Source organism: Castor canadensis, chromosome 9 (genome assembly GCF_047511655.1).
Source record: "Castor canadensis chromosome 9, mCasCan1.hap1v2, whole genome shotgun sequence".
Classification (NCBI taxonomy): Eukaryota; Metazoa; Chordata; class Mammalia; order Rodentia; family Castoridae; genus Castor; species Castor canadensis.
In genome coordinates this window covers 61660111-61682093 of record NC_133394.1, presented here as the reverse complement: position 1 = coordinate 61682093, position 21983 = coordinate 61660111, and the positions used below count along the sequence as shown (strand labels likewise).

Genomic DNA, 21983 nt, shown 5'->3' with positions numbered 1-21983 from the left:
ATAATAAGAAATGAGTATTTGAGTTCAAATAGAAAGAAAGACAACTTATTCTTGCTTGATATGCTGAGGAAATGAACTGAGTGGTTTTGACAGTAAACTGCTCAAAAGTTAAAGTTGCTGGTATCAGAATAAGTAACACCTATATCCTGCAAGTCTTAGATTTCTGATATACTGAAAAATACCTTTAGGAAATTTTCACAAAATTATTTGACAATATTTTCAGGAGCAAAAAGGCATAATGAAAGCCCATTTTAACTTTAGTGTAATTGCTTTGACAAAATAGTTTAATAGTCAAAGGATTTTTGCATAATTTTCTAATCTATTCTAGAAATGCAGTAAAAAGCATTAAAAGAAGTAAAGAGAGAGGAGAAAAAGATGTTCCCAATCTTTGTTATTTCTTTCCTAAAGCAGGATATGTCACTGTTTTAAATGAAGGGTGAATGAACAATGGAAGTGAAAAATTTATTTTTTATTCTAGCTAGAACTAGATCTCCAATGGTACTGTAACTTGTAACTTCACAAGAACTGATCAGTGTTCAATCATCATTCTCAGAGAAGACACAGCTGCTCATTCCACTTGAAAAAGCCACTTTCCCTAAATGGGTTTTGTCTCTAATGGAGGCAGTGACAGGAGGTACATCCTTGGCAGAGGCATGGGAGGACCTGTGTTCAATGCTCTGTACTTAACAATTGACACAATATCAATGCCACATCCTCAAGAGCAAGGAGAGCCTCAGAGAGCAAGCAATTTACCACACATCTTTGTTTTCAGGCCATCAACACATCTCAATCTGGCTCTCTATTATGACTGAAAGCTTTTCAAGAGCAAAATCATTACCGAATTTAAACCAACCTTTCAAGTCACTCACAGATGACATAGTCAACTGTTCATAACTGTATTTTTATTGTTGACAAGCCAAAAACACAGACAAGTGTTAAAATCACCAAGGATGAATCAACTTGTAATTTGTAAATGAACAAAAAGCAGGGTGCTACAGTATATTTAAAGAAACAGTACAAGAATCTGCCACTAGTTTCATCTTAAGCATTCTTTCACTCAGATATTTAGATGTACTTGATCACTTATCAATGTGAGTCTTAGTCAATCTGGAGAGAACCCAGTTTACCTAGATGATTCCAACACAGATGGTAGAAACACACATCTGAAGAAACAGTGGTTTAGATAGACTGAATTTGATATTATTTCAAAATATGAAGACATGGGTCCTACTGTCTTTCTCTGTAGAAAGTATGCTAAAATCATGTTGTATAAAAATATTTAATTACAAATATATATAAATAAGTAAGCAATCACAATAGAATTACTGATTTCAACCTGCTGCTGGAAGACGTGTTGTTTTTACTAATTTTTAATGTTTTAAAAAAACTATAGCATAATTTGGCAAATGCATATTCACGTAAAACTGACTGTGGAGATGGACAAGGTAGATTTTACATAAGAAGCAGAGGATTCGAGACAGTGATTCCATAAATGGGTGGCTTAATATTGCCTAATGAAAGTACATTGGATAATTTTAAAGTAAAGTAGTAAAAAATACATTGCCTCTGTGATCTTGGAGGAACCTATAAATCAGATCAGTTAGAAAAGAAGAGACTCTAGAAGCAGAGAGAGTTATAATAAGAGGTTTAAGAATCAGCATAGAGAAATTTGATTTTTTTAGAGGAAGGAGTGGTGTGTGTGTGTGTGATAGAGAAATTTGATTTTTTTTTAGCAGAAGGACCAATGTGTGTGTGTGTGTGTGTGTGTGTGTGTGCATGTGTATGAGATGGGGGGTTTAATTATTTTTAGTTTTCTTGTCTAATTGAATGTGCTTTGGTATAACGAAATATCAAGGAAATCATGAACTCAAATTGGAGTAAATTATAGGTGAGATATTACTTGGTCACCCCCGTGATGTTTCTTGTCTTGGTTTGTGCACAAAACTTACATGGTCACTGCAGACCTTGTCTTCAGAGCTCTTTTACCCACATTGTCAAGAAATTCTGTCTGATTCTAAACAATAATCTTACTGAAGGAGATGTAGGAATCATAAAAAAGAAGAAAGCAGAGCTTCCACAATTTGATCACCTAGCATCAACCACCATTTATATTTTATTTACTTATTTTGGTTTTTACTGTAATCATTCAAATATAATTGTGAAATCTTAGCTTGGTAGTTTGAAGATTAGGCTTTGAGTCAAGTCAACTGGGATTCTCTCTGAAACACAAAATCTTACTTTTGTTATCTATAAAATGGATATAAAAATAGCATCTCCAATTTATAAATCATGGAGATGAAATTTATAAAGTACTCAGTACAGTTTATGGCACATATAATCCTCAGTAGAAATATGGAACACAATTTCTGTATCTGTAAAAATTGTTTGTAAATAAAATTTTATACAAGATTCCAAGATATGAAAATAAAAAAATAAAAAATTATAGGTGAGATAGAGGTATCATACTGGAGGATTCTTTTTTAAAAAATGTTGGGAGGGTAGTATTTTTTAATGTAAAAAAGAAAATTTACCTTAGGAAACTATAAACAGAGATTCAAACATTTGTCTTAAGTGAAGCTACAGTTAGGATTGTTTGGGTTAGTTGGTTTTTATGTTATTGTCAAAATGCCCAAAATGGAAATGAATTTTGTTTTCAAATATATACTGATACTTAAATTTGCAGTGACAATAATAAATCAATATAGAAAACAAGGAAAAAAGCAAAATAAAAAAATCTCTTAGTTCTACTACACACTAACGTTTCAAACATTAAATTTAGTCAACATTTAATGTTCGAAAATCTGACATGTAAAACTTTTTATTTCATTATTTTTAATTCATTCTATTTAACTGTGACAGGGTTAATACCACATTTATTGTTCATTTATATTTCTCTTTTGAAAATTGTCCTTTGTCCATTATTCCATTAGGGTGTTTATTTTTTGTTACTAGTATGCACGATATTATCTCTTCACAAAGAAAAAGACATGAACCACTTAGAGAAACAACGTTTTGGCCTTTCCCCCCACAACTTTAATTATTTTCACTCATGTGTGTAATTAAAGGGAGAAATTAGTTTCCTTATGTTTTCAGGTCTCTCAGCCAATCATTTTTCCTCTTATTTCATATTTTGTAAATATAGCAGTATATTTCTTAGTTGATTTATACTTTTTTGCATTCATATTCCCTGAAAGCTACATGATGGTTCTTACAAATTAAATAAAAAGGACTTCATGAACATCACAGAAAGTGAAAGCTTATGTAACCACCAGGTCATACAACTAACCAGAAGACACCAGGTCTCAGTGCCTGGCACTCTGCTCCTGCAGCAACCAGCTTAGTGACAGGCAAGCCTGCAGAGCTCATCCCTCCCCCTGCAAATATGGCAGTGAGCATAACCACACCACTTTCTCCATGGGTACATTGCAAGATTGGAGTGAACCTACAGATAATGAGGTTCCAGTCATTATCTCCAGTCATTATCTCTGGATTTGTTCCTTTTTCTGAGATTAGAACATTGAATTTACCAACTCTGAGATCTTTTAGAACATTTGCAAGGAAAGCCCGCACCAAGTGACTTGAATGGAGTAATTAGGTGGGGTGATAGAGTGAGTAGAATACACTCTCTTTTTTTTAAAATCCTGAACAATGATAACATTTTTATTGTACTAAGCACTTCAATATAAGCATGAATTTTACAGCTACAGTAAATGTATAACACACAAAGGAATTAGATATAAAAACAGTGACAATAAAAGTCAAAAACATGATAGAAAGTGGGATAGAACAAGCAAAAGAGAAAACAAACAACTATTCACTGGAAAGGATGGGTGGAAGATGCTTTCTAAAGCTATAACTTAGAATTTTGTATACTGCATTTTTCATGACCATCAGATCTGTCAAATCTGAAACAACATTGAACACATAAAAGCAAGCAAGCATTTCTTGCCTTGTTAGTTGATATGTTGATGTCTTCCCCTATCAAATAATTCTTTCAATTATTTTTATTAATTATTAAAGAAGTAAATAGTTATATCAGGTAGCTTGTTTATCAATTTAAACATGTAGTTCCTTCTCTAGTATTCAGGTAAACAGCTTATTTCAAAATAACACATAAACATTAGGGGAAATGTTACTACAAATATTTGAGTTTCTATTGAATTTTCAATTACAGAATAAAATAAGACTTGAAGCATGTTTCATAGAGGATATGTATCATTTTGTTATAAATAGATACGAATTCAAAATTCAATTTTGAATAAAATGAACGTGATCTGTGGTTGTTTATATTTGATTGGTATTAATACTTGTGAATCATTTTTTTCTTTTTGGACTGTGTGTGGGTACATTTTAGCATTTATAAATGTTCTTACAATGTATCAAATATATCATACCTGAATTCCCCATCTCCTCTGTTCTCCCCCATGCCCCCTCCCCTAATTCCTGGAACAGTTTCAACAGGTATCATTTTTGCATTTACATGCATGTAGAACATGCTCTTCTGAGAATTAGTGGTGTGCAGGCATATCTGACCACTCCAATGAAGGGCATTTTGAGGTATACTCAGCTTCCCCGGCCTCAGCCTCTTCAGGTGAGGCATCTCATCTCAAAACACTCTCCTTTCCCTGAATAACTTATTATTCTTCTATTATATAATGCAGTTAAGATATTTTAACAATATTTGCATAATCACCCTCTACCATTTGTTATTTTAATATGTTTAATAAGCTTGTCTTTATTCTAAAACAAATTTCCCAGCCCCTTGCTCTTACTAAATCTATGATCATTTTGTTCTACCTCCCCAAATTTTCAGGCTACTTAACCATTCTCCTCTTGACTTTCACATTTTGTAAACTGAAAAGCTCTTTGTCATTTCATCTTTCTGTTTATTTATTTTTCGTTACTGGTTACATAGCTGAACATAATATTCCTGCTGAAAAGGAACTTGGGAGTGAAAGTCAGACAGATCACTGTGGGTCCAAACTGCAAGCTGGCCCCTTTTTAGCTGACGTTCCTGGGCAGGTTTCTTACTGCCTTTCATTATCAGTTCACATCTTTAAAGTAAGGACCACTTTGCAGCATGTGTGTCATCTGTGAGAATGACAAGCTAAGTTAAATGCTTAATACCAGTAGGCTGGCTTTCTCTCTCTTTCTCTCTTCTTTCCTTTTTTTTCTATTTTTAGCAGTTGCTGGGGCTTGAACTCTGCTCTTGTGAAGCAAGCATTCTACCACTTGAGTCATGCTTCATGCCTCCAGCCCTTTTTACTCTGTTTATTTTGGTGACTCATGCTTTTTGCCCAGGCCAGCCTGGACCATCAACCCTATATGTTAAGCTTCCTGCTGTTGCTGGAATGAAAGCTATGTGCCACCATGCATTGCTTTTTCCCATTGAGATAGGGTCTTCCAAACTTTTTTTGCCCAGGCTGGCCTGGAACCTTGATCTTCCAGATTGCAGCCTCCTGCATAACTTGGGGTGACAGGCACACTGCACCCGGCTACTGGTTGAAATGGGGTCTCATGAACTGTTTTGCTTGGGCTGGGTTAGAACCATGATCCTCTATCTCAGTTTCCCAATCAGGCAGGATTACAAGCATGAGCCACCAGTGCCCAGATTATCATTTGTTTTCTTTAATGAGCAAATCATTCACTGATAGGGAATATTTGAGCAGCACCTTGGAAGGAATTCTAAAATGAGTAAATGCTTTCTAAATATTTGATAGTTATAAAATCATAATTCTGAAGAAAATGAGATTATTTTTGGTCAATCACTCAAGAAGTATTAATTGGTGTCTACAATACAGAGTAATCTTCTAGAAGCTGGTGATACAGTGACAGCACAAAAACCAAGTTTTATGTTAACATACATATTACCTCTAATGAGAGAAGACAGACAAATGAACATGTGAACAAATTAAATAATCTTAGACAGAGATAAGAGAGCTATGAAGAACATAAAACAGGGTCAGTGAAACAAGAAGATTGGATTGCTGGGGATGGGAGTGGCTGCAAGAATGCTGATTGAAGAAGCTGGGTATGGAAATCTGTTCTGATGTGACATGGAACTGAGACCTGAAAGAGAAAAGACTACAGTAAACACAAACATCTAAAACAAAAGAGATCTATGCAAAGGAAGCAGTCCCTCCTATGGAGCAAGCTTGTAGTGGCCAGAGAGAATGGAAGCGTGACGGATGTGAGAGAGCCTGAGATGAGACACATTCAGAAAGGCAAGCAGGGAACAGATTATGTGGGATCTGGTAAGCCATAGAGAGAGTTCATTGGAGTTCTTTGGAAAGGTAGTGATATGTTCCCATACATATCACTGTACAAGCTGTACTGTACTGGCTGTCAAGTAGAGAATAGACTACAAGTAAAACCCACTCAGGTGGCCATTGCAGTAGACCAGACAAGTGATAATGATAAGAAAAATAGTGAGAAGTTAGTGGGACAGGTTGACATATATTGGAGATGGAGCTGAAAGAACTTGCTAATTCATAGTGTGTGGGGAACATTAAGAAAGAGTGGAATCAAGGGTAATATCTTGGTCAGCCTGACAAAAATGTGTTTCCTGTGCTGGAGAGCACTGAGAGAAGGAGTGTGCTGTGGTGGTTTTGAGACATGCCCTGTGGAATAGACTAAATTTGCACCTCATTTTCATGTCTTAGGAACTTGGCCAAGTTAATTACCCTCTTTACTTTCTGGGTAAAATCAAAATCATAACAGCATCTATTTTAAGTGTGCCTCAAGGTTTAAATGGTTAAATACATGTAAAGTGCTTAGAATAATGCCTGTCTCATAGTGCTAGTTATTAATAAGGGGACAAAGAGTTCTTTTCTATACTTGCTATGGTTGTGACACCTTTTAGACACTTGGGTATTCAAGTCTTGAGTTGAAGAATTCAGGTGGAAATACAGAACTCATTAGCACGTTAGTAGCATTTAAAGTCCTGGCACTGGATGAAATCATCTAGGAAAAGACAAGAGAATAGGGAATAAAGAAGTCCAGTAGGCACCTCATTATTAAGGACATGCCTCAGATATGCCTAGATGTCACAGAAAAGATCTGAGAGTTTGAATGAATTCATTATTTTTAGGAAATGTCGTATTCCTAAATTAATTCATGAACGTCTCACTTGAAGTTCTGGATCACAAGCTGTTCCCCATTTTGCATTTCACATGCATGCTTTCGCATCAAGTGATTGGCCCCTCATGATAAGATTATGTGGCATACTGTTCCTATCACAGAGTGACATGCACAGGCTCGTTCAATAAATGCCTGTTGGGATATTTATTTAAAGAAATCATGATAAATAATCTGTCTTTGCATGGTATCATATGAAGATTTAGCAACTGAGGATATAAATTATTGTGTTCTAGGAAAGAAGATTAACTGAACTTATTTTAATGGGGGAAATATGACTCCTTTGGGAAAACAAAGGTGAATGTAGGCTTATAAATAAACTTATCTTCCTAGAAGTTGTCTTTCTCTACTGCATAGGGAATAAATGAAAAGTGAAAAGATAGGCTTTAAACTTGGGCAAATTTGTGCTCAAAGCTCAGATCCATACAAGTTGTGAGACATGAACAAGTTACTTAACTCATTTCAACTCATCTTCCCATCTTTAAAACCGGGCTGAAAACAATACCTTCTTCATGAAGTTTGAAGAGGTTTTCAGATTTTCCAGTTTGTTCTGTCATAAATGGAGCACTCATATGTTGTTTTCCTTATTTCTCTTATAAAATATACTACATCTTGGCCAGGCTTAGTGGTTCATATGTATAATCCCAGCATTCAGGTGACAGAGGTAAGAGAATAGTAAGTTCAAGGCCAGCCTAAGCTATACAGTGAGTTCCAGGCCAGCCTGGACTACATAACAAGACTCTCTCTAAACAAACAAACATACAAACTTTATCTTTACATAAATTTTTTTGCACTAATTTATGTTATTATCAGTACAAAGACTGTAGTTATGTATAGTCATATGTCAGTTAATGACAGGTATATATTCTAAGAAATGTATTATCATACATACAATTTCATCATTGTGTAGACATCATACAGCACACTTACCTAACATAGGTGGTATAAGTCAATCACTTGAACTGGCTTTTTGATGCAATCAAGAAATGCAGTAAGATGAGGTATACGAGGCTGCTGCATACAGGGCATACATTTTTACAGTAAACATTTTTATAAGTAGAACGAGTATACTCTGTAATAATGACACACAGTAATAGTATAGCAAATACATAAACTAACAACAGTCATGTATTACCATTATCAGTCATTAGGTAACATACATAATTGTATGTACTGTACCTTTATGTGACTGGCAGTGCAGTAAGTTTATTTACACCAGGATCACCATAAACCTATTGGTAGTACATTTTGCTGCAATGTTGTGATAGCTACCACTTCACTAGGCAATTGAGGAATTTTTCAGTTCTAATGTGATATGTAACTGCCATCATATATACAGTCTGTTGTTGACCAAAATGTCATTATTTGGTTCATGTTTGGACATACAAAACTCTGTGATACAAACAGTGTAAGTGGTAGATTGTGTGTGTCTGAGAGAGATTTGTGGATACAAACATACATTTTACTATAAAAATGTACTATTGAATTTTACATAAATTTTTGCTTATTTCTAAATGAAAATGTATATGTGACAAATCTTTCACATGTAATTGTAAGTATTTGTTACAAGGAGGTTATTTGTTGCTTTTGAACAAACAGCAACATCCAGAGTCAAAGACTGTTGTGGGTCTCATTATTTCCTGTCTCCCAAAGTATGAATTGTATTAATTAAGTACATTTAGAGGGGAAAAGTGGCTCTTTGCTATATCCCCATCAAGCTACTGTCTCTTTACTTACTGATGCTTGTTACAATTTATTAACTGTAAATTATGCCTCATAATAAATTAACCCTTCTTTCAATTTTCCAGATGTGAAAGTTGCATAATTCCAAATCAGCCAGTTGGTTTCCTGAAAATATAGATATGTAATAATTTCCTGCAACATTGAGCCTCAGAAGAATTTAACAGCTTTTGTGATCTAGTGCCAATGTTCATTTTTAAGCCAGGAGCAAACATATAAATCATGTTCAGCACAGGGTACCTGTCTTTAGAAAGCTGTTTACAACCGTGTATATTTATTAGGTTTTCATGGTTTCAAGCAATATGTGCTTGTTTGCCCTCTCTTTTTCTTGGCAGACACGTACACATACACATCCCTATCAAAAAGCTTTTCTGATACATCATAAAATACAGCCTTTGGGGAAGATTATTTTTCCCACTTACACTCCTGTGTTGTTGTTTCAGATAATGTCTTAAATAAACTGTTTTTTTTTTTGCTGTCCAACTGTGTTTACAAGTGTCCTTTCCCCACCTGTCAAGAAGTGTAAAGTATCTGAGGTTTCATCTAATAGCTGACAAGCCAGCCTGCCAGGGTTTCATGAATACTGGCAGAAGGCACAACATTCCCAGGTCAGAGAGAAAGGACTGCCTTAGTTGGAGCAATAGCCACAGTACCAGCTTTTGAGCTGATTCTCCAAGTTCCTTTTCCAATATGGTGGCGTGAAAAGGGCTAGGTGATACCTATACATACAGTGAGTTTCATTATAGGAGGAAAATCCTGAGCTTGGGAAGCCCAAATCTTTTTGCTATAAGCTTGAATGGCCTTTGCCTCAGAAGAAAATACTGTCTTTTTTAATACTAGAAAGTAAGCATACTTGCCCTTTGTTCCAAAGGAAGATACTCTTTCTATTTTCCAAGTCTGTTTACAAATATCCTTGGAAAGAGTGCAGAGCAGAAGGGGCCAATGCATCAGCTCACAAGACAGACAGAAATGCAGGAGCCCCAGGAACAGTCTTCCAGCACCACTGAAGCTTTTTTCCATGGATGTGTGTTAAAATTTAATAATGTTTTCTGTCTATGAGCTTTACAGTCAATATGGATTTGGGTGCTATGAAGATATGATCTCATAATCATAGACCGCTTGCAAAAAAAAAAAATCCCAAATTCCTTTTCTTTCGCTAACTGAAACTTCAGTTTTTAGTGTGTGCTCAATTCACTTAACCTCTCTGTATCTCAGTTGCATCTGTGAAGTGAATTAAATAATAATACCTAATTTGATGAGTGTTGAAGAGATTAAATGAGATAGTTCATGTCCACCACTCAATAAATATTAGTTTTAATTAAAATTGGATCAGAGGTATTTAAACACCTCCTTAATTAAACCACCACCACTGGACCCATTTTCAGATGAAGCTTGGGAACCTGTTTGGCTTTTTGTTGGTGCAGAAGCGTTTATCAAGAAGGAAATAAAAAGCATATGATACTTTTAAAGACCTATTATGTATTTTAAGTCAATTATTTGACCTAGTATTTCCATACATAATTTTTCATTATTAACAGCATTTTCATAAAGAATTATTTTAGAGATAAGTAGACTGAGATTCAGACATTACTAAAAGTCACACAGTTTGTAAGTAGAAGAATAAGTGTCAAATTGTCTGATTAAATGTTTTTCTCACTCTTTTTGAAAATATGATTCCTAGTTTAACACTTTTCAAATCCCTCTTAGGAACCTCAATTACAGTGTGTGTGTGGCACCTTTGAGAAATATGAATTTGACTGCTATTCTGTGGTATATTGTCTTTTTACAAGAGGTGTTCCATTAAGCAGAAAATATCAAGTGATAATAAGGCTATAATCATAAGAAAATTCTCATTTGGATAAATTGTAAGAACTCACTATCTTTACTTTGAGAGGCAGACTCTGCTGTTAAACTAAAACAAAAGTAAAAACATTATTTTTTAATTTAGCCCCACAGAAATTTTCTTTCATATCAGCTTCATCTAGAATATTGATTATATATTCTTTAAAGCACTTTTATATGAAAATCAAGCTGGGGAAATAATGATTGCTTCTTAACACTAGAATCATATATGCTATAGATTTGCAGCCAAATTAAAATTCTGTACCTCCTGAAGTCCTCATTAACAGCAGCAGATCATATTAAAAATCTTTTGAAATAATGCTTCTAGCTCTGTCAAAAATTCGCTACATCAAGAAAATTCCAATTAAAAAATAAGTCCAAGAATGAAAAACAGGTTAAAAGACTTTCTTAAACCTATCCAGGAAATAAGAGCCTGAAAAGGTGATTTAAAGTTGTATTGCCATGTGGTCTAAGTTGTGTTATCAGAAATAGGAAAAGTAAAAATATCTTGACAAACACACTTTTTAGGTATGATAATTTATTTAGATGAGTCTTTCACATTTTTTTAAAGAGCACAAAACAACATTTGTCCTAAGTCCTGTTTTTTAAGTATCTTTCCACACAATGTTTTTGTGTTAGCATGGAAAAATGAGGTGTTTTGCCCATATTATATTTACTTCTTAATGCACATTCTCCCTCCAATATACATATAATCGCCCTTAAAATGAACTAAACTTTCATTTTCTACCACAAACAAAAGCATTTAAGATGGAGTTAGTAATACTAGGACAAGAAGCTTATCCAAACTGATGAACGTGTAACATTTATGCGTTCACTCATGTACAGTATAAAATGTAGATTAAGGCATGATGTCCTGAGAGTTAAGGTCCTGAAGTGCTCCATTGTGCATCTCTACAAACCAGAATGACTATTACTTTTGACATTAACAGTTATTTTCTGTCCTTAGGCCAAGCTAGTTGGCAGATTGCTTTTATGTAATTCCTGTAAAGCTGGCAGGAGGTGACTCATCTATAAAAATGCTTCTTTCAATCAAGAAGAGGGTGTCAGAGGGCGAGTGGGTGGTGTCTGAGTGACTAAGTTTTAAGATCTTAGGGGTACTGAAAAAATCTAAGATGAAGGTTTCTCAGGAGATGTACACATGAAAATCTGGATTGTATCAATGAATCAAAGGTAAACTTTGAAGAGATTACTACACTGTTTGTGCTTAGCATTTCTTTCATAGCTCAATAAAAAGGGCAATCTTCAAAACTCATAAAAAATGCTTAGAGTTTCAAAAAAGATGTAGGATGAGACAGCGTTACAAGATATTAAAATTGAAACATTAAGAACATGATATGAAAGGGATAGATACTTCATGAATATGAAACTTATGAGTTTTTCAGAAACAGCCACAAGAAGTAGTATGTCTCTAGAATAAATAAAGAGCCTACTCAGTTTCACATTCAAGTAAAACAACAGAGCTTTCCTACAAATGACAGTAGCATGGAAGAGAATAAAAAAATCTCTATTGAAATCCCTGAGGAGGATTTCAGGTAAATGCAAAGTATCAATATGTCCATGCAGCTAGATAATGATAACTGGTGTTCTCAGTAAATGCACAGTGGAACAGATAAAAGCCACTACAGTAATTGAACTCCTAGAGAGAGCTCACCAGGTTGACAGGGTGAAATTCTTTGCTTAATGGCTTCGTGTTCTGATTTTTCATGAGACCATGATATTATGTCTGTTTTTTTCTTTCTCCTACAAAATTTAAGGGGACAAAGCAAAAACCATAACAAAAGAAAACAATGCAAGGGTCACTAAGATCCAAAAATATATGCATTCCCCTTTCTCTACATATGCAAAACAAAACAACAACAACAATAATAAGTTATAATAATGAAAAGATAATCCAGAATGATTGAGCAACTTGAGCAAGAATAGGTACCTGGATTCAAGAATGTTATCAACGAAGCATTGCAACATCCCCCACATTTTACTGCTCTGTATATTATGTTCATTGGTGGCTTGTCCTATATTTTATAACATTTATTTATTATTTTCAGGAACTGTGTACTCATGAATGAAAATGGAAAAATGAGACCTGTTGAAACTATTCTAAGAATGGGGAGAGGGGGATAAAAGAGAGTGATGGAGAGGTGAATTTAACTAAAATATATTATAAGCACTTTTGTCAATGTAACAATGTACCCCAGTACAACAAAAATATGATAATTAAAAAAAAAGTCCAGTGGAAGCATTCAGACAATAGTCTTAGAACAGTCTGAAGATGTTTAGAATTTAAATAGTAATGTTTACATAGGTATGAAGAGAAAAAGGTACTAATAGAAGTTGTTCTGGTTCTGTAATTAATCACACAGTTCCTGAAAATAATAAATAAATGTTTTATTTGAAGTTATCTTTACAAAGAAAAACAATAATTTTCTCAATCAGGAACTGAATTGGTGTCATTCCAGACCCCTCTGGAGCGCTGATCTGGGTCACTGAGAGCAAGTGACTATTTCTTTTGTGGCCTAACAGAAAAAAATAATGAAATCTTTCCCAGTTTTAGAGTCACCTTGCCAAATAGAACTCAAAATGTAAATCAAGCCTACAAACTATTATTAGAAGAAATACTGAGACTAGTCTAAGATTACTAAGTAAATGAATGTGGTCTTAGATATTCTTTTCAATTATTTCAAACATTAAAATACTGAAGTTTATGCTTTAAGTCTCATTTGTGTTTATATGAAACCCCTGCACTAATTACACATCAACTTCTGGTATGCATTTATATTTTTATGTATCAACTCCTCAAATGAGAAACTTATGACAAAACATCTTATACATGGGAACATATTAAGAATGAGAAGTAAAAGACAAACTTTGAGAACAAGGTGGAAGATGAAGTGATAACTAATAAGATACAGTCAAAAAAGAAGCACATGTCATGCTTACTCCATCATGAAGAAAACATGTCACCCCTGATGTTAGGTGACATCTAAGAAGAAAAAAGCCCACCTAAGAAGAAAAGCCACAAAATGTTAGGGTACCCATGGGGAAGGACCACCACCATCTACCACAAATGAAGAAAGCAATTATATATTCACAGCCCACTGAACAGCCTGGCAGAGGACTATCTGATCCTTTGTCTTACATCACCTCTTAGTTCTCCCTTAGGAATGACAAGGCTACACTTATAGTGATACCTATATCTACACCTACATACCTAGTGTAACCCTGCTGATAGGGCTTGAAGGGCATTGAGCAATTCTACATTTGATCTTATTTTTCAAAAGAGGTGATTGTCACATATTTATTTTTAAATAATTATAATTTTTATTAGGATATAGTCATGATATGGGAGGGTTCATAGTGACAATTCCGATTAGACTTATATTGTACATTATTTACATGGCCCCCATCGTCTCTCCCCCTCTCCCCTTCCCCACCCCACTTAAAGCAATTGCAAGAGGTTTTCTAGTTCTGTTTCATATAGGTATATGAAGTCCACCTACCCTATACCATCACCTTAATCTCCTTAGTTCACCCTCCCTCCTCTCCATTTACCCCCCATCTCCTGAGGGGACACACTGTGCCTATTTTATAGTCCTAGTTTTCATAATAAATATGTGAATTGACGTTCAGAGCAGTGTCTCAATGTATGCCCTCTGTGGATGTGCTTTACTTTGGTCTGTTCAATCTCTTAGACTACTCTCCCTTATCTCTTTACTCCCACCCCCCATTTTTCAACAGCTTTCAGTACACATCCATATATCCTCTACCTTCACATCTGTGGTAGACAATACTACTGTTGCTCTACCATTCTCCTTTCCTTTCTCTCTTACCCCAGTTCTATATAGTAGTTACACTGTTACAAATATGTTCTACAACTGAGTTTGTATATGATCATGTTTGTTTTTGTGTATATGTTTATCTTTGAATCTGTCATCCACGAATGAGAAAAAATATGTGTCTTTTGTGTTTTTGATCCTGGCTGACTTCACTTAACATGATGTCCTCCAGTTGCATCCATTTACTGTCAAACTCCATGTCATTATTCCTTGTAGCTGAGTAATAATCCATTGTGTATACATACCACAATTTCATGATCCATTCATCAGTTGTAGGGCATCTGGGTTGTTTCCAGAGTTTATCTATTGTGAATAGTGCTGTGATGAACATCGGTGTACAGGTGTCTCTACTGTATCCTGTTTTGAATTCTTTTGGGTGGATACCCAGAAGTGGTATCACTAGATCATATGGCAGTTCTATCTCTAGTTTTTTGAGGAATCTCCATACTGTTTTCCATAATGGTTATACTAATTTGCATTCCCACCAGCAGTGTATAAGGGTTCCTGTTTTGTCACATCCTTGCCAGCATTTGTTGTTGTTATTACCATTGATTCTGGCCTTTCTAACTGGGGTGTTGTTTTGATCTACATCTCTTTTATAACTAGGGAATCTGAACACTTCTTCATGTATCTACTGGACATTTATACCTCTTCCTTTGAGAATTCCCTGTTTAATTCATGTGCCTATTTCTTCATTGAGATGTTGATTCTTTGGGGCTGAGTTTTTGAGTTCCCTGTAGATTCTGGATAGTAGACCCTTGTTGGATGAGTAGCTGGCAAAGATTTTCTCCCATACTGTGGGCTGTCTCTTGAGTCTGGTGATTCAAAGTTTCAGGACTTTGGTTTCAAAGTGTAAGGTCTTTGATACACTTTGAATTGATTTTGGTACAGGATGAAAGACAGGGATGTAGTTTGCATGTGGATATCTGGTTTTCCCACCTGCATTTATTGAAGAGGCTGTCTTTTCTCCATCGTGTATTTTTGGCTCATTTGTCAAAGATCAGCTGGCTAGATGCATGGGATAATGTATGGATCTTCTATTCCAATCCATTTGTCTTCCTATTTTTTTTGTGACCATAGCATGCTGTTTTTATTGTTATAACTCTGCAGTATAGTTTGAGGTCAGGTATTGTGATGCCTCCAGTATTGGACTTTTTGCTCAGAATTGCTTTGGTTATTTGAGGTCTTTTGTGTTCCCATATGTACTGCATGATTGCTTTTTCTACTTCTGTGAAGAACATTTGATAGGAATTTTGATAGGGATTTGATAGGGATTGCATTGAACATGTAGATTGCTTTTGGTTGTATAGCCATTTTCACAATGTTAATTCTACCAATCCATGAGCATGGAAGGTCTTTCCATCTTCTGAAGTCTTCTTCGATTTCTCTCTTCAGTGGTTTATAGTTTTCATTAAAAAGGTCTTTGGGTTTTTTTAATTAAACTTATTCTGAGGTACTTTATTGTTTTTAAGGCTATTGTAAATGGGATTGTTTCCCTGATTTTTTTCTCAGTCTCTGTGTTGTTGTTATATAGAAAAGCTACTGAATTCTGTATGTTAATTTTGTGTCCTACTACTGTGCCAAAAGAGTTTATAATTTCTAATCATTTTTTGGTGGAGTTTTGGGGGTCTGTAAGGTATAGGATCATGTCATCTGCAAATAGGGATCGTTTGACTTCTTTCGTCCCTATTTGTATGAATCCATTTTATTTCTTGCTCTTGTCTTATTGCTCTGGCTAGGAATTCCAAAACTATATTGAATAGGAGTGGAGAAAGCAGACAGCACTGTCTCGTTCCTGGCTTTAAGGGGAATGGTTTCAGTTCTCCATTTAGTATGACACTGGCTCTAGTTTTGTCATATATAACCTTTATTGTGTTGACAAATGTTCCTCCTATTCCTTCTTTCTTCAGAGCTTTTATCATGAAAGGTTGTTGAAATTTGTCAGAGGATTTTTCTGCATCTATTGAGAGGATCATGTGGGTTTTTTGTCCTTGCATCTGTTTATGTACTATATTACATTTATGGGTTTATGTATGTTGAACCATCCTTGCATCCCTGGAATGAAAGCAACTTGGTCATTGTATATGATCTTTTGATGTGTTTTTGAATTCTGTTTGCCAGTATTTTGAGAATCTTTACATCTGTATTCATTAAAGATATTGGTCTACAATTCTCTTTTCTGGTTACATCTTTATTTGGTTTCAGAATGAGTGTAATGCTGGCTTCACAGAATCTGTTTGTAGTGTTTCTTCCCTTTCTATTTCCTGGAAAAGTTTGAGGAGTATTGGTATTAGTTCTTCTTTAAAAGTTTGGTAAAATTTGCTGTGAACCCATCAGGTCCTGGGCTCTTCTTTGTAAGGAGACTATCACTGTTTCAATTTCATTGCATGTAATAGGACTATTTAGGTGGTTAATATCTTCTTGGTTCAATTGTGGTTGATTGCATGCATCTAGGAATTTACCATTTTGTCTACATTTCCCAGTTTACTTGAATATAAGTTTTCAAAGTACTCTCTAAGTATTTTCTGGTTATTGATGTCATCATCTATTTGGAACCTGGAACTTTTCAGAATTTTCTTCACTTGAAATGAAAAATTTGGAATCATAGGAGTTACTTTTCCTTAGATAAATTGGTCAGACATAAGTAATTTTCAAGTGTCTCATGAGCTAGTCCAAGTATTTAAAGATATTTCTTTAATTGAGGAAAGATATTTCCAAAAGCACAATCCCAGGCCAAATGCAAGAGATTTTATGATGTGGAAGCATTTTCATGACAGGGTCTGATTTGACCAGTTTTAAAAAGATTAAATTAATTAATATATGTGATTAAAATTATATTTTGCAAATTTAATTAAAATGAGTTTTTTCACTTTGTTTTGCTTTTTTTTGGTTTTATAGCTTAACTGCTGAAGGGCAAAATATGTATTAACATCAAAGTAGATTTTTACAGGATCTGCTAAGATTGTGCATAGAAATCATAAGACCCTATAGACATCCTTTTTTTTTCAGGAATCATGTTAGTCCATAGAGCAAGGTCCCACAAGTATGATGTATAGATAGTAATATGTTCATCCTCTGTTTGCTGCAGCAGTGAGAAAAATACTGAGCTTGGCAATCTGTAAGGTATCTTCCATCTCTAACATTCAGCTCTGCAGTTATCATGTTTAAGATGAATCCTTTGTGAAACCTTAAACAGAGGACTCTCTAGTCAGGTTCTGGTCATCAAACGTTGCCTGCAAACACCTACTAAGGAAACAGAAGACCATCTCTGTGGAAAAACTCCTGGGATCTTTCCCCTCTCCACGGTAGTAATACACAACCCCCACCAGGTGTACTGAAGTACAAACATACAGAGCTAGTGTGAAAGCCCAAAGTATTATTTGGTATTTTTGCATCTGTATTATAATTGACTATTTGTATATCTTTATTGCTTCTCTCCTTTTTTGTAATCAAGTATATGAAATGTCACATTTCTTGTATGAATACCTGTGAAAACATCAAATCTTTTTTTAGAGTTGAGATAAGGGAATAAAATTTTACTGTTACAACTATGTTTCAGCTACTAGACTTTACATAGACTTTACATTATTCAAAACTTAAAAACCAAAGAAATAGATATTGTTACCATTTTTTTCAGAACAAGGAAACTGAGACTCAGAAAAGACATTTGCTAAAGTGAAAAGTTGCTTAGTGTCCTCTGAGCTGGGATGGGAGCCCAGGATTCTCCCTCCAGGAACCATGCTATTAATCATCTTTCAGGAATAGTGTCTCAGTTAGAATTTTGTCAGAAAGTCACAGAAAGTTATTCTGGTAGCTTGGCTTGTCTTGGAGTTTCTGTCAGATGTTACACCATGTCTATTTCTGGTCCTTTCAAATCAGCTGGCCTTTTCTCTTTTCATCTTTAGAGTCACCATCCTTTTTGTTTTTTCCACTATCACTCTAAATGTTCAGTCCAGAGAAGCTGGACTGATCTAAAGAAATATTTTTCCTCAATTTTAGTTCCTTTTTTTGACCCAGAACTGTACTTTAGCTTCAGACGTAACTGCTCTCAATTCCATGTCAGAAGCATTCATCTATTTATTCAACAAATAGTTGTGTCTACTACATGCCCTGGACAGTGTGCAGTGAATGAAACAGGCAAACTCCCTGCTATCTTGTCCCTTACATTCAGTGGGAGCAGGCAATAATGGGCAAGTAAATGTACAGCATAAGACTTGTTAGCAAGTGTGGAGAAAATAATGTAAGGCAGAGAAGATAGGGAAGCATAAGGTGGGGGCATGACTCAAGTGGTAGAGTGCCTGCCTAGCAAGCACAAGGTCCTGAATTCAAACTCCAGTACCACCTTAACTAATTAATTACAGAAGTCTGGGCCTCAGAGGCTAGAGAAATATTGGTGCCAAGTTTTAAAAGAGCATTTTAAATTTTTCAGGAAAAGCCTCCCTGACATAATACTATTTGAGTTTTCTCATAAAAGAAATGTGATTAAAATGTGATAATATGAGGAAGGGATTTAAAGGCAGAGAGAAAGAATAGGAAGAACAGAGGCCTAGAAGCAGGAATGACCTTGCTGTGTTTCTCTAACAAAAAGAAGGCCTGTGGACTGGAGCTAAGTGAAAAGAATGAATTGGTACCAAGAATTACTTCAGTTGTCTATAATTCATTCAAGACTGGCATTTGACTTTAGCAATTTGAACCATTTTCCTGAAAACTTATTTTAAGACTAGACATTTGCTTAGTGCTTTAAAATGTAGAAAGACTTTTCCCAGATATTATCTCATTTTCTCTCAAAATAGCCCATCACTGAGCAATGTGTCTAATCTGATTATTTCAGCAACAAAACACAAGATATGACATATAGAATACACTCAATAAATGTAAGTTGAACTATTAATAAATTGATTTGTTAATTCTGTAGCACAACTTACCTCATCAGCTTTAACATGTTCATTTTTATTGAACAGCAATGATTAAAGTATGATGCAGAGATACTTCAGAGGCTGTAGAGTTGAGGGAGACAGTTGCCACCACTCTAATTTGCATATGTATTTAATTTTGTGGCAATTCACACTTTTTCTGCCTAACTCTTCCATTAGGTTCTTTAGTACCTCTCCTCTCAGTCAGTTTCTACGGACTCCTAATCAATACTTGTTAACTTGATATATTCTTACAAACCAGATCACAAAGCTGTATTAAAACTATATGAAAAATCCTGGCCCTCTCATATTGTTCCATGCCAGAGCAAGCTATGGTTCCAAACCATTGCCTGGCCTCTGCCTGTAGTCTGTTGGCACTGAAGAGGGTTGCACAGTGGGAAAGAAAAGAAAAAAACTATATGAAAAATAAAGTGACTCCAAGTGAGAGCATGAAATCTTTCTTAAAGAATAAATTTGTCTTAGTTCATTTGTGCTACTATAACAAAATATCACACACTGGGCAACTTATAAATAAGAGAATTTTTTTTCCTCCCAGTTTTAGAACCTGGAAAGTCCAAGATCAAGGTCTCTACACATTTGGTGTCAAGTGAGGGCCAATCTCTCTGCTCAAAAATGGAACTTTTATAAGGACCCTAATTCTATCCATGAGATCTCTGCTCTCATGGCTTACTCACCTCCTAAACACCTCACCCCTAGATGTTATGTGCTGAACACTACTCTAGGCAATGCAAATCCAGACAGAAGCCATTGAATTGTGCCATGGGAAGCCAACTGAATTGTGCTAATGAGGAGTGCTAAATGAACAGTATGAACACAGATAATCTCTAACTTATGATGATTTGACTGATGGCTTTGACTTAAAAATGGTGGGAAAGTATACACATGCAACCATTCTTTTTTCACTTTCAGTATAATATTAATAAATTAGATGAGGAATTCAATACTTTATCTCAAGATAGACTTTGTGGTAGATGGTTTTTTCCTAATTGTAAGCTAACATAAATGTTCTTTTTTTTAATGTGAAAAAAATGTAGTGTTGAGAGTATTTCAAGTAACAGGACATGATGTGGGAGATCTATTTTTGATAAATTGATTAAGGGATGCTAATTTGATAAGATGACTCATGAACACTATGTTAGTTTTCTAAGGCTGCCATAACAAAATGCTGCAAACTGGGAGGCATATAATAAACAGAAATTCATTGTCTTGTGGATCTGAAGTATGGAAGTCCAAAGTCACGATTTCAGCCCTGACTTACTTCCTCTGAGACTCTAGGTAGGACCCTTCCCTGACCATCCCAGTCTTCTCAATATAGCTGTCAATCTTTGTCTTGAAGCTGCCTCACTGAATCTCTAATGATGTTATCACATGACTTGTCTTCACGTAAAACCCCATCATAAGTCAAGGAGTACATGTATGTCAATAGTAACAGTAAGAGTAATAAACTAAGAAGAATTAAATAAAGCAGGGAAAAAGATAAAGAGTGATAGGCTGGGCATCTATTTAAAAGAAGATGTTCACAAAAAAAATCAATATCTGAAGTGATAGATATGTTAATTGGCTTGATTCATCTATTTCACAGCATATACATCTTTCAAAACATGACCTTGTACTCTGTGAATATATATAATTTTATTTGCCAATTTATAAAGTTGAGGAAATGTTTCTTTAAAAATGAAAAATAAAAGGAAAAGAATGTGGTCAAGGTAAGCCTTACTGAGATTATGTTTAAGCAAAGACCTAAAAGAGTAAGTGAGTAAACCACATGCATAGCCTTTAAAACTCAGGAAAAAGCAAGGATAGCAATACTCACATTTGTACACTATATTTTTTTTGTTTATTGAGGTGAAATTCATTTACATTAAAAAGAAATCAGTGTCATTTGGCACGTGCATGCAGTGTACAACCACCACCTCTGTCTAGTCCAGACATTCTCATCCCCCCATAAGGAACCCCATATCCATTAAGTATCTGTACCTAATTTTCCCCTGCCTAGGAAAACACCAGTCTATTGTCTGTTTCTATGAATTTACATATTCTGTATATTTCATATAAATGATTCATATAACATGTGACCTCTTATGTGTGGTTTCTTTCACTGAGCATAATGTTTTTGAGATTCATCCATTTGTAACATGTTACGTGTAACGTGTAACCATTTCTTTTTATGGTTGAATACTATCTATTGTATGCATACACCACAATTTGTCTACCTGTTTATCCATCACGTAGACATTTTGATTATTTCCACCTTTGAGTATCATAAATTGTGCTACAATGAACATGTTTGTAGGTATATGTCTGAACCCTCTTTTCAATTCTTTTGGGTATATTCCATAGGATAACTGCTGAGTCATGTGGTAATTCTGATTAACTTTCTGAGGAACCACAGTATTTCTACAGTGGCTAGATCATTTTACAGTCCTATAACATGTGATTCTTAAAGTACCTTTATACTCTATAAGTACTTGCTTCC

The 21983-nt window shown here is 35.0% G+C and overlaps 2 pseudogenes; both read left to right on the top strand.

Annotated features, from left to right (window-relative positions):
* Positions 1-21983, top strand: part of LOC141410797 (bifunctional heparan sulfate N-deacetylase/N-sulfotransferase 3-like) — a 74060-nt pseudogene that overhangs the window by 10194 nt on the left and 41883 nt on the right.
* Positions 19760-19883, top strand: LOC141411245 (small nucleolar RNA SNORA42/SNORA80 family; annotated as a pseudogene).